The sequence below is a fragment of the Hibiscus syriacus genome, unplaced genomic scaffold (genome assembly GCF_006381635.1).
Source record: "Hibiscus syriacus cultivar Baekdansim isolate YM2019G1 unplaced genomic scaffold, ASM638163v2 tig00111342_pilon, whole genome shotgun sequence".
Classification (NCBI taxonomy): domain Eukaryota; kingdom Viridiplantae; phylum Streptophyta; class Magnoliopsida; order Malvales; family Malvaceae; genus Hibiscus; species Hibiscus syriacus.
In genome coordinates, this window is record NW_024063066.1 from 1,049,756 (window position 1) to 1,063,264 (window position 13,509).

A 13,509-nucleotide genomic window follows, 5' to 3' on the forward strand; every position below is an offset into this window, starting at 1 on the left:
GATCTCTATGAGGTAACTGAACGACAAGATAATCTTACATTATTTTGTCTGTTTGCCGATTGTGAACCAGTGAGCTTTCAAGAAGCGGTACAAGAAAAGAAATGCAGAGATGCGATGGACGAAGAAATCAAGGCCATCGAGAAGAATGACACATGGGAACTTACCTCACTTCCCAAGGGACATAAGGCGATAGGTGTCAAATGGGTGTACAAAACAAAGCAAAACGCCAAAGGAGAGATTGAAAGGCACAAGGCGAGGCTAGTTGCTAAAGGCTATAGTCAAAAGGCTGAAATTGACTATGATGAGGTATGTGCTCCTGTTGCTCGATTGGAGACTATCAGACTAATCATTTCTTTGGCAGCTCAAAACAAGTGGAAGATACAACAGATGGATGTAAAGTCCGCCTTCCTAAATGGAGTTCTTGAAGAGGAACTTTACATTCAGCAACCACCAGGCTATGAAGTCAAAGGGCATGAAGACAAGGTGTTGAAGTTGAAGAAGGCTCTTTACGGGCTAAAACAAGCACCAAGGGCATGGAATAGCCGAATCGACAAGTACTTCCAAGAGAATGGCTTCAACAAATGTCCCTACGAGCATGCTCTATATATCAAGATCAAAGATAAAGATATTTGATCGTGTGCCTCTACGTGGACGATTTGATCTTCACTGGAAGCAACCCAAGCATGTTTAATGAATTCAAGGATGTGATGATGAAAGAATCGAGATGACAGACATGGGGCTCATGGCGTACTACCTTGGCATTGAAGTTAAGCAACAAAATGATGGAATTTTCATTTCACAGGAAAGCTATGCAAAGGAGATACTGAAGAAGTTCAAGATGGAGAACTGTAAGCCAATAAGCACACCGGCAGAATACGGGATCAAGATGACCAAACATGAAGAAGGCGAAAGTGTAGATCCAACATTCTTCAAAAGTTTGGTTGGAAGTCTACGCTATCTAACTTGCACGAGACCCGATATTCTTCACGCAGTTGGATTGGTTAGTCGCTACATGGAATCCCCAACAACCACCCATTTTAAAGCCGCAAAGAGAATTCTTCGCTATCTGAAAGGTACAATTGACTTTGGCTTGTTCTATTCAGTTTCTAATGATTACAAGCTTGTTGGATATAGCGACAATGATTGGGGTGGAGACATAGATAATCGAAGGAGCACTACTGGATTCGTATTTTTCATGGGAGATATTGCATTCACATGGATGTCAAAGAAACAACCGATTGTCACATTGTCCACTTGTGAAGCGGAATATGTTGCTGCTACCTCATGTGTTTGTCATGCAATTTGGCTTAGAAATCTATTGAAGGAGATTGGTTTGATACAAGAAGAGCCTACCAAGGTTTGTGTCGACAACAAGTCAGCCATTGCCTTAGCGAAGAATCCAGTATTCCATGATCGAAGCAAGCACATTGATATTCGCTACCACTATATAAGGGAGTGTGTTGCAAGAAAAGATGTGGAAGTTGAATATGTGAAGTCACAAGATCAAGTTGCTGATATTTTTACCAAGCCACTGACCAGCGAAGACTTCTTAAGATTAAGGAACCTACTAGGGGTCACGAGATCAAGTTTAAGGGAGGGTGTTGGATCATAAACTTGATCCATTATGGGAGCCTAAACCCAAACCCAAACTAAATTGATGTCATTACTTACATCATTTAATTAAAGATGTCATTGCTTACATCATTTAATTAATGATGTCATTGCTTACATCAATTTAGTTAGGTGAGAGTTAGATATTTGTTGAATTTGTAATGGTTTAAATTAGTTTATTTGTGTGGTGTAGGATTGTTCTTGAGTAGTATAAATACCCCTTCCCATTTTAGTTTTAAGCATCAAGAAAAATTAAGAGCTTCTAAGTGAGTGAAGAAGCAAAGTCTTATAAGAGTGAGTTGTAGTTCTTGTTTTTGAGTGAGAGTACTCTTGTAATATTTGTTTGAGTTTCAATAAAAGTTGTTTGTGTGAGTGTTTTATTTCCAACATTGTTCCCATCGGTTCATTGTTCTCCAAGTTCAAGCTTAACAAGCCAGTTAAGTTCCCGATTTCTTTCGGGATACCTCCATTGATGTTTCACCCAGAAGCAGAGAACATCAAGAGAACCCGAGGTTCTCTACTGAAGCAGGAAGATTAGTGTTGAGTAATGAATTCTCATCAATATATATGTTCTTCAAGAATCTACAGTTTGTCAAAGACGAGAAAAAAATTGAAGGTCTAATGGAGAACTTATTATACGCAAGGTTGAGATCTTTAAGATATATTAAGTTTCCAAACGATACCGGGAAAGATCCAGTGAAGGAATTATTAGGAATATCAATACTTGTAAGATAAGAGGCATTGGAGAGGGATGGTGGGATTTCTCCAGAAAGTTGATTTCCTGAAAGATAAAAGCATTGAAGTTGAGGAAGCCAAAGAGTAGGAGGAAGATGACCTGAAAGGCGATTTGTTTGAAGTGATAAACACGCCATTGTTGAAGATGGCTAGAGGGATTGGACCAGAGAGATTGTTTCCCAAATATAAGGTGTTCAGATTTGGAAGATTGCTAATCTCAATGGGAATTTTACCTGCCACAAAATCACAACATCCAATTTTTGTCATGCACAAAAAAGAAATTAAGTTCTCCCGACACATTACTTTGTTGAGCCTCTCAACTGTTAAAAATTACAAAATGGTTATCTGACTATAGTGCGATGCTTTGTTGAGTCTCCCGACTATTAAAACTTACAAAATGGTCATCCAACTATTCAGATGTTCCAAACTCGTCATTTTCCGTTGAAAAATTAGTGGTCGTATGAACTGAACATTAACCTACTGACTAGATATGATAAAATCTGATGTCAAAATTGTTTGAGCAGTATTTTGTGGACCGAGTCTTCGTTTATATTATGTCATCTAGCTAATGCTTGAAAGCAACGACGATGCCAATGGGCATCATTAAAATTTGATTTTATCATATCCTAGTCAATAGATTAACGTCCAGTTCGACTTCAATTTTTTAATAAAAAATAACGAGTTTGGAACATATGAATAGTCGGATGATCATTTTGTAACTTCTAGTAGTTCAGGACTCAACAAAGTAATGCCCTATAATCGGGGAACTATTTTGTAACTTTTAATAGTCAGGAGATTCAACAAAACAAAATCATATAGTCGGAGACCAACTATGTACTGTATACTATAAATAAGTTGAAGGTTGAAAAAAAAGATATTGATATCTGTGAAGTTGTTAAAGCTCAAATCAAGAACAATAAGAAGACTTAAGGTTCCCAATAAACAAAGGAATGGGACCTTCCAATCCACCATGTATAAAGCTCAAGCTCTCCAATCCAATAAGATTCCCAATCTGCCACGGGATTTCACCTCTAAAGTTGTTCCAGCCAACGAACAATAGCGTGAGCGTAGTCAAATTCCCAAGCCCTTCAGGCAAAGTCCCCCCAAATTGATTGTGAGACAAGAACAAAACCTGCAGTTGTTCATGCTTGAATAAACCAGGTGGGAATTCACCAGAAAATTGGTTCCTATCCAAGTAAATCTCTTGAAGGAGAGGAAGATGATCAAACATATTCCATGGGAGATGACCAGTGAGATTATTCCATCCAAAATCAATGATTTGGAGAGAAGACATGTTGTTTGGGATCGAGGGTATTGAGCTTATTAGATAATTGCTCTTGAATTCAACGTCTTGTAATGAAGATATGTTGAAGATTGAAGAAGGTATGGAACCTGAAATCTGATTGTTCTGCAAATATAACGCCTTCAAGCTTGGAAGATTTCCGATTTCTTCAGGAATCTGTCCTTTCAGATTATTTTGATGGAAATCCAAGATCTCCAGCTTTGGTAAATAGCACAGAGAAGATGGGATAACAACTGTGAAATAGTTATCTTGCAGGAACAAAGCTTCAAGTCTAGCAAAAGAATCTAACCATGAAGGGATTTCCCCACTGAAGTTGTTCTTACCAAAGCTGAAATATTCAGCCGATGCAAATTAGCCAATTCCATTGGTAACGTGCCCTGGAAGCCATTGTTTTCGATGTCGAGCCGAGCAAGGAACGAGAGATTTCCCAAGTGAGGTGGGATAGTTCCGGTAAGACACATGTTAGAAAGAACCAGAGAAGTTACTCTGGGGTGCTTGGATCCGCAAGTGACACCAATCCAATCGCAAACAGAAGCCGATATCGACCAGTTGGTCGCCAAGTGGTTTCGAGGGTCTTCGATGTTGGCTTTCAGTTCCAGAAGAGCTAATCGGTCCGTGGTGATATCGGTCGATTCAATGGATAAAGAAGAACGGTTTATATTCAACAGCAAAACCAGGATAAGACCAGTAAGGCTGAAGTGAGTATTCATCATGAAGACAAGAGTAATTAAGGCTTACTGGTAAATTAAAAGGTATCTGTGACATTTCATATATGAATCCTCATCATTACGAAACACATATAGCCAACAAATTGATAAGATTCTGGACTAATTTTTCTTTCCAACGGATCACATTCAAGTCAATAGTGGATTCCCCATTTACTTTAAAGTCATTTTCAAGTAGAAAAAGAACAGCTTCCTTTGCCACTCGTGATGGTTTACATAGTGGTATATTTTGACTACTAAAGGTGGATTCTTTATATACTCGTCATTTCCTATAATTCCATTCCGAATTATCCAACACATTAAAAATGTAATTCATCGAAGTTATTAATTTTCAATTGATTGAAATTTTTTCAGTATGTTATCAAACATGCTCCTAGTTTAATGTAGCCATTTCATTTCTATTTTATACATACCGAACCCGTTCAGTATCCTTTAGAAACTTAGCTCTGATCTTCTTTAGTTTCGGAACAATCTCTTTCGAATTAAGCCTCTCATCCGGTAACTCTGCTGTACATTCTAAACCAACTTGCAAAATGGATAAGGCACAGTCATTGGCTGCTAAACGTTCCGTCTCGACAGCACTTAGCAAATTGGTGTCCATCTATGGGTTTTTTTCTTGTGATGGTTTCCATTAGAAGAATACCGAAAGTATACACATCACCCCTTGTCGAAACAATTCCTCCATCTCCGTACTCTGTGTATAAGTATAGAACATCATCAATAAAATATTCATAACGAAAATAATGATATAAAGTATTTAAAATGTATATGTATGCATAGTTAGAAGCATCACCTGGTGCCATATATCCAAACGTTGCAATAGTCATGGTTTGTATCATCGAGTCCTCTTCACATAAGAGTTTTGCAATGCCAAAATCACTCAAATGTGCAACCATATCTTCATCTAGTAGAACATTGCTGGGTTTTAAATCACAATGCACCACGGGTGTTGTAAGACCATGATGGAGATATTCCAGCGCAGATGCAACATCTATCATTGTGTTCAACCTTTGTAGGATATCAAGAAAATGATGGTCGGAATACAACCATTTATCAAGACTTCCATTGGGCATGAACTCAAGCACTAAGGCTCTGAAATCAAGATTATTTGAGCAGCTGCTGATGACTTTGATTAAGTTTCGGTGACGATAGTTACGGAGAATTTCACATTCAACATCAAAGCTCTTAAAACCTCTTTCTAACTCTAACTCGAATACCTTCACCGCAATTTCCATCCCATCTGAGAGAATTCCATGGTATACAGAACCATAACTCCCATTACCAAGTAATTTTCTTTGACTGAATCCATCAGTAGCTTGATGAAGCTCCTGGTATGAAAATCGACTCCATGTTCCTAAAGGTAACAAGTCTTCTTCAGTTGGTAATTTGTCCTTCCTTTTCCTTCTTCGCAAGATAATGATAATTAAAGCCATAACCAAAATTGTTGAAACAATTGGCAGTGTTGCATACAATATGAGCTTAGTTCTTGCCTTGGAATTCCTAACAGGTTTGCAGCTTAGAAGATGAAGTTGAGGTGCACCACACAATGCTTCGTTCCCCTTAAATGATTCAATTGAGTAGTTTCCAAATGATCCTCCCTCGGGAATTTCTCCTTGAAGTCTATTAAAAGAGACATTGAAATATTTGAGATAACTGAGTTTCTCTAAAGATTTGGGAATTTCCCCGGATAGATTATTTCTTGACAAGTCCAAGAATTCCAAACTCAACAAGTCTCCAAATGACTCAGGAATAGAACCTGCGATTCTATTATTGGATAAGGAGAAGTGAGTGAGATCTTTGAGATCTGCAACTCCTGTTGGGATATCACCCGAGAACTGATTGTTTGAAAAATCAATACTTGTTAAAACCTTCCACTTTCCAATGTCAATTGGAAGTGCACCACTTAGAGAATTTGAAGACAAATGCAGGATAAGCAGATCATTAAGCCCTGTCAAGGTTGAAGGTATTGAAGAAGAAAACGTATTGGAGCCAAGAAATATGTTCCTCAAAGAAATGAGATTACCCAAGCAAGCAGGTATTGGACCAGACAATTTGTTACTTGTGAAAAACAAGAAAGCCAACTTGTTTAGATTACATAACTCATTTGGAATGGATCCTTCTAACATATTGTGCTGAAGAGAAAGACTTTGCAGCTCTTCTAATCCTCCAATTGAAGCAGGAATGCTTCCTGTCAGTTTATTACCGTCCAGCTCAATGATTATCAAGCGACTTAAGTTGCCAATTTCACTCGGGATGCTACCCCTAATGTCACAACCAGAAGCATAAACCACTGAAGATAACTTGAGAGATTCCCTACCGAACCAGGAAGTTCGCCACTGATCAAAGGGTTTCTCCTGAAATCCAAGAACTCCAAGACTATACAGTTTATCAAAGAAGAGAGAAAGCTCAACCCTGAAGAAGTTAAATTATTAGCCTCCAGGTTGAGAAACTCTAAATTTCTCAGATTACCTAGAGGGTCAGGAACGGACCCTGAAAAGTAATTACTGGACACATCAAGCTCAGTGAGCTGAGAGGCATTGGAAATAGACATTGGCAATGGACCAACGAGTTGATTTCCACCAAGATATAATCCTTTCAGGTTTGGAAGCCAAAGCCCCACATTTGATGGAAGATAACCAGAGAGCTGATTTGAATACAAAGAAATGACAGACAGAGTTGAAATATTAAATATTGTAGGAGGAACCGAACCAGCAATATTGTTAACTCCAAAATCCAAGAATTCCAGATTCTTTAAGTTGCCAATCTCATGTGGTATTGTACCTGAAATAAATGAAGACATGAATGAATTCAATAAAGAATAAGCTTTCATACATGACTCAAGGAAGACGAAGATACAAGTTTCCTTTCACCTGTGAAGTTATTATAGGGACAAGCAAACATCTTCATAAGAGTTAGATTCACAATCTGTTTCGGAATTTCACCTGCAAAAAAATAAATCTTACACATCACCAGAGTTCATTTTCTGAGTTAAAAGAATTTCAATATTAATAACACATTACCTATAAAGTGGTTCCGACTAAGATAGATGAACTGAAGCATATTCAAATTCCCAATTTCCGCCGGTAAACTTCCCTCCATTTGGTTAGCAGCTAATGATAAATTCTGCAACTCTTTGCAGTTGAATAAACTGGCCGGAATTCTACCAGAAAGCAAGTTAACGCCCAAGAACAGTTGTTTCAGTCTCGGAAGATGATCAAACAAATCATTTGGAATATGGCCAGTGAGATTATTGATGCTGAAATTGATGTATTCTAAAGATAACAGATCGCGTGAAGCAGAGGGTATGGAACCTGAGAGCATATTGTTTCCCAGATTTAATTTCTGCAACGAAGATAGATTGAAGATGGAGGGCGGTATTGAACCTAAGAAGTTGTTATACGAACAATCAAAATCTCTGAGAAGAGTCAGATTCCCAATTTGTTCTGGAATTTCACCTGTAAAAATAAAATTTGCATATCAAATTCAAGATTCATCTACTAGCAAAAATTATTGTAATAAATTAACAAAGAGCCATGGGTAAGATGTTTGGCATCGTATTAGATGTCATGTAGCAAACTAGAAAACTAGAGGAATACAGATTTATTTGGGAATTTAGTTTTGAGTGGGAAAATAATCTTTCCCTGAAATTTAATTAAGGGTAAATTACGCAATTAGCACCTAAACTAATAATTTTGGTCTGTTTTAGTACCTAAACTTTTAATTTTTTTTCAAAATCATACCTAAAGTTTAGTTTTTGTTTCATTTTAGTACTGTTCAAAGTTGAACGTTAAGTTTTGATTTTTTTTGAAAGTTTAGATATTAAAATGGATTAAAACTCATAGTTTAGGTACTAAACGCATTAAGTTTTAAATTAAGTGATACTAAAATGAAACAAAAATTAAGCGTTAAGTATGATTTGAAAAATTAAAGTTTAAATACTAAAACAGATCAAAACTAATAATTTAGGTACTAACTACGTAGTTTACCCTTTAATTAAAGAGATAATGTTATATTTGGTGCATATACTTTTCTAAAACCTTTAATGCAGTTCATGTATTTTTAAACTATTAGATAAATTATACTAGATATAACCGGATTTTCAAATTATTTTTGTTTTTATCATTATTTTTTTAATTCGAATTTTCGTTTAACTTCAAAGTAAGCATTAAGCAGCTAATATCTTAATGTTGTGACGACTTGGAAGAAACTATCTGTCACTATGATAACGTGACCAAAACTACGTCGTCGTTTTGGTATGACTATATTGATACCCGAACGACTCTAAGACTATAAATCATTTGTTTTTGTTTTCTCAATTTTCCCTTTTTTTCTCTCCTCTTATTTACACGACCCTAATACGGTAAGTTCTTAATCACATCGATCATTGTTCATCGACGTAGGCCACCAGCGTCGGCCACCTTGACGATGGACGGTATTTATAAAAAATACACATTCCGACTTATTTTCCTAAACTCATTTACTACCAAGACATAGTTATTAACTTATACCTTTGCTTTTTCTTTCAAATGTACTTTGGCAAGAAAAGGTAAACAATAATTAAAAAAAAAACTTTAAAAGCTGGTTGGTATGCATTACCTTCGAAGTTGTTCTCACGAATATAGAAGGTTTGAAGCATACTCAAATTCCCAATTTCTACTGGTAGACTCCCCTCCAACTGGTTATATGATAAGGATAAGAGCCGCAACTCTTTGCATTTGAATAAACTGGTTGGAATTTCGCCGGAAAGCATGTTAGCACTCAAGTACAACCCTTCCAATTTCGGAAGATGATCGAACATATCCTTAGGAACATGACCAGTGAGATTGTTGTAGGTGAAATCGATGGATTTTAGGGAAAGCAAATCACTTGGAACGGAGGGTATGGAACCAGAGAGCATGTTGTTTCTTAGATTTATGCTTTGCAACGAAGACATATCGAAGATGGAAGAGGGTATTGAACCTGAAATCTGGTTCTCGTACAAGCTCAAGATCTCTAGCTTTGGAGGTGTCCTAAAGAGAACGGAATAACACCCTTGAAGTTGTTGTGGTATAGAAACAATGTTCGAAGCTCGGTTAATGATCCCAGCCATGATGGGATTTCTCCACTGAAGTTGTTGCTGCCGAAGTTTAAGTGTTGCAGCCGATGCAGATTGGATAATTGGACCGGTAATCTGCCATGAAAAGCATTGTTTGTTAGGTAAAGACGAGAAAGGAATGATAGATTTCCCAACTGAGGTGGAAGGGTGGCTGCGAGCCCGAACCCTGTTAGGTCCAGAGCTGTGACTCTTCGGTGTTTCGATCCGCAACCAACACCGATCCAATTGCAAACAGGAGTAGAAGCTGACCAATTAGTTGCGAATACATTTTCAGGATCATGGACGACATGATCTTTTAATGCAAGAAGAGCCGATTGGTCTGTAAGTATTGTGTTTAGTTTCATAGAGAAAGTAGCCATAAAAGAACGGCAGATGATGAGAAGAGCTAAGCTGAAGAGAGCCTTCCTCATTTGATTTTGGGTGTAATTCACTGGAAATGGAGATTATCAAGCTACCAACAATTAACAAAGGAGTCTGAACACCGTAAACAATAAAATAAGCTTGTCATGACATTTTTGCCTATTTCTTAATCTATAGATTAAAAAATGACTTTTCAAGGATAAATGATATGCGTCTTTTTTTTTCACTGACCCACCACCAACAATCAACGATTCACAGTTGATTTTGAGCTACCTACTACCGATCTTACAGGTTCAACCGAAGAAAAAATTGATGCTAATATTTCAATTCCAAAACGGGGCAGAGTACTAAAGACAAAACGAAATCAGTTTTTATCGGATCCAAAAACAGATTTGATCTCCTTAATTTAATGGACGAAAATCCTCCAATCATAGAAGAAGAAGCAAGGAAAATTCGATCATCTTCACTAGGTGTAGCAGGTTTGGTTAATGACCTCAAATTTAAAAAAAATCTCACCTAGACAAAGTAAAAAGTCCAACATGTCTTGGTTATGGGGTTGCAACGGACCCTCCTTCTTTATGATTATTAGTTTCTGGAATATTAGAGTATTAAACAATCCTCAAAAACAAGGAAAAATCTGCAAAGGGCTATTCAAAATAATGTTGACATACTCTGTTTATTGGAGACCCGTGTTAAATTGGAGAAATCAGTGGAAATTTTAAACTCCAAATTTACTCAATGGAATACTGTTCAAACTACAAATTTGCTTCAAATGGAAGGATTTGGATTCTTTAAAAAAAAAGGTTTAGATATCTCTCTTTGTCAAGCTTCAGCTCAATCCATTACTATCAGAGGCTCTTTTAAGGGTGTTCCCCACATCATTACAGCTATTTATGCAAGAAATGATGGTATAATTAGAAGACAACTCTGGCAACATCTACGCGAATTGGAATCTTATTTTGGATCATTACCTTGGATATTAGAAGGAGACTACAACGTTATCTTGCAACCGAAGGAAAGCTCATACTACGAGCTTACGGGTCCAACTTTAACCCAAAACATGAAGGACTTTAAGAAGTCACTCAAGATCTCCATCTTCATGACCACCCTTTCTTTGGTCCTTCCTTTACCTAGAGCAACAAACAACAACTCTCTTTTCTTGCAAAGAAGCTTGATAGGGTACTTATCAATCCCACGTGGGTAAATACCTTTCATAACTCATTAGTGGAATTCATTGCACCTGGCGCATCTGATCATTGTATGGAACTAGCTTGGATCAATAGAGAGGCTCAAGCTAATCGACCAAAACCATTCAAATTTTTCAACTTCTGGACTCTTCATCCTAATTTCCTAAATGAAGTTCGACAGTCATGGCAACCATCCATTCGAGGAAATCCGATGAAGGTTCTCTTCCTCAAGCTTAAGTGTCTTAAAGCATGACTCAAGCACATTAACAAAGAATGTTACAGTGATATCTCTGCTAGGGTGCGTCAAAATAAATTCGATCTTGAACAACTTCAACTATTTACTCTAAGAGGAGAAGACACTATCGAAAAAGAGTTGCTTTTACATAACAAACTCTTATTTCTTGAAGAAGTAGAGATCATGTTCTTAAAACAAAAGGCCAAAGTTCGATGGTTAAAAGAGGGTGAAAATGCACTAAATTCTTCCATTCTATTATTCCTGGTAAAAACAAAAGAGACATCATCCGAATTCTTGCTAATGACCAAGGTAGAAGGCTTGAATCTTTTGATGAAATGGCTTCCGAAGTGACTGAATTTTACTCAAGTATTTTAGGTACTGCAGACCCTGGGGTAAAAAATTGTGGGCCAAATCTTCTGAAAGACTTGATGCAATTTAATTTGCCTTCAGAAGTTTCTTCTAACCTTGTAAAGGAAGTAACTGGTGAAGAGATCCAAGAAGCCATTTTCAACCAAGGAAATGAAAAGCTCATGGTCCTGATGGATTCACTCCATACTTTTTCAAAAAATCCTGGTTTGTGGTTGGAGTAGACGTAACAATTGCTATTAAATACTTCTTCCAAGAGACTTTCATCCTTCCAGCCTTCAATGCTACTACCATTGCTTTAATCCCAAAGGTACCTAATCCCAACCAGATTAGAGATTTTCAGCCTATTTTTTGTTGCTCAGTCATTTACAAGGAAATTATAAAGATCCTAGTCAATAGGTTGACTACCCTTCTTCCAGGGATAATATCTCTCAACCAGCCAGCTTTCGTAAAAGGAAGAAACATTGTTGACAACACCCTCCTTGCTCAAGAACTGCTGAGAGGCTATGGAAGGCAATCTATCTCTCCTAGATGTGCCTTGAAAATTGACTTACAAAAGGCTTTTGACTCTCTCCACTGGGGTTTCATTTCTACTATCCTAAAGGCCTTATAGCTTTCTAATACTTTTATTGGTTGGATTGAAACCTACTTCATTGAAGCACGATACTCCATCTCTTTCAAAGGAAGTTTGATTGGCTTCTTCAAGGGTACAAGGGGAATAAGACAATGTGACCCTCTTCTCCTATCTTATTTGTTCTTGCTATGAATGTGCTCTCTAGAATACTCAACATGGCTGCTGTGAAAGGTTTATTCGGATACCATCCTAAATGTAAGAAGATCGGCCTCACTCACATTTCTTTTGAAGATGACCTACTTATCTTCTGTAAAGAAATTGAATCTGTTGCTGGAGTCATCAGTGTATTGGACCATTTCTATGAAATGTCAGGTCTAAAACTTAATTCTGCCAAATGTGAACTTTTTAGTGCTGGAATCACTTTCAGAAACCTAGAGCATATTTTACAATCAACAGGATTCAAACATGGTTACTTGCCAATGAGATACTTAGGGGTTCTTTAGTTGTAAGGAAACTCACTGAAAATGACTATGTGGTTCTCATAGAAAAGATCAAATCAAAGTTTCATCATTGGTCGGGAAAGCACTTGAGCTATGCAGGTAGATTAGAACTTATCAGAGCTGTCTTCTTCAGTATATCAAACTACTGGTGCAGATAGTTAATTTGCCTCAGACCATGATTAACATGATTGAATAACTTTACTCTCAATTTTTCTGGAAAGGTACCGATAAGGCAACCACTGGAGCCAGAGTTAGCTGGCAGAAAATTTGCCAACTGAAATCTGAAGGAGGACTCGGACTAAAAAATATTGGAACATGGAACAAAGCATGTATGATACAACTTATCAGGAACATCCTTGCGGGAGATGGATTATTGTGGGTAGCTTGGATTAAAAGATATGTTATTAAGGATAAAGACTTTCTGTTGATGGAAGATGTGACAAATTCTAGCTGGTGTATCAGACGCATATTGAAACTAAGGGTGGTTGCCATATCAGTTTTATCTACAGGCGCAACAAAAACAAAAGATTTATAGAAAGAACTACGGGTAAAAGAAGATAAAGTCTCATGGGTGACGCTTCTGGATAGGCTCCCAACTAAGGAGAGGTTTCTTAGAATGGGAATCATTACAGATGGCACATGTATAATCTGCAATGAAGTTACGGAGACTAGGGACCACCTATTCAGTGATTGCTCTCTAGCAGTTTTGTTATAGAAGTCTATCTTGAATCTCTCAGGCCTAAGCACTCCCACTTTACCATGGGCGAGCATGTTAGATTAGGCCAATGATGCTTGGAAAGGTAAGTCACTCCTCACTA

General features: G+C 37.4%; 1 pseudogene; it reads right to left on the reverse strand.

Annotated features, from left to right (window-relative positions):
* Positions 1 to 3,253: 3,253 nt before the first annotated feature.
* Positions 3,254 to 9,887, reverse strand: LOC120159206 (annotated as a pseudogene).
* Positions 9,888 to 13,509: the final 3,622 nt, after the last annotated feature.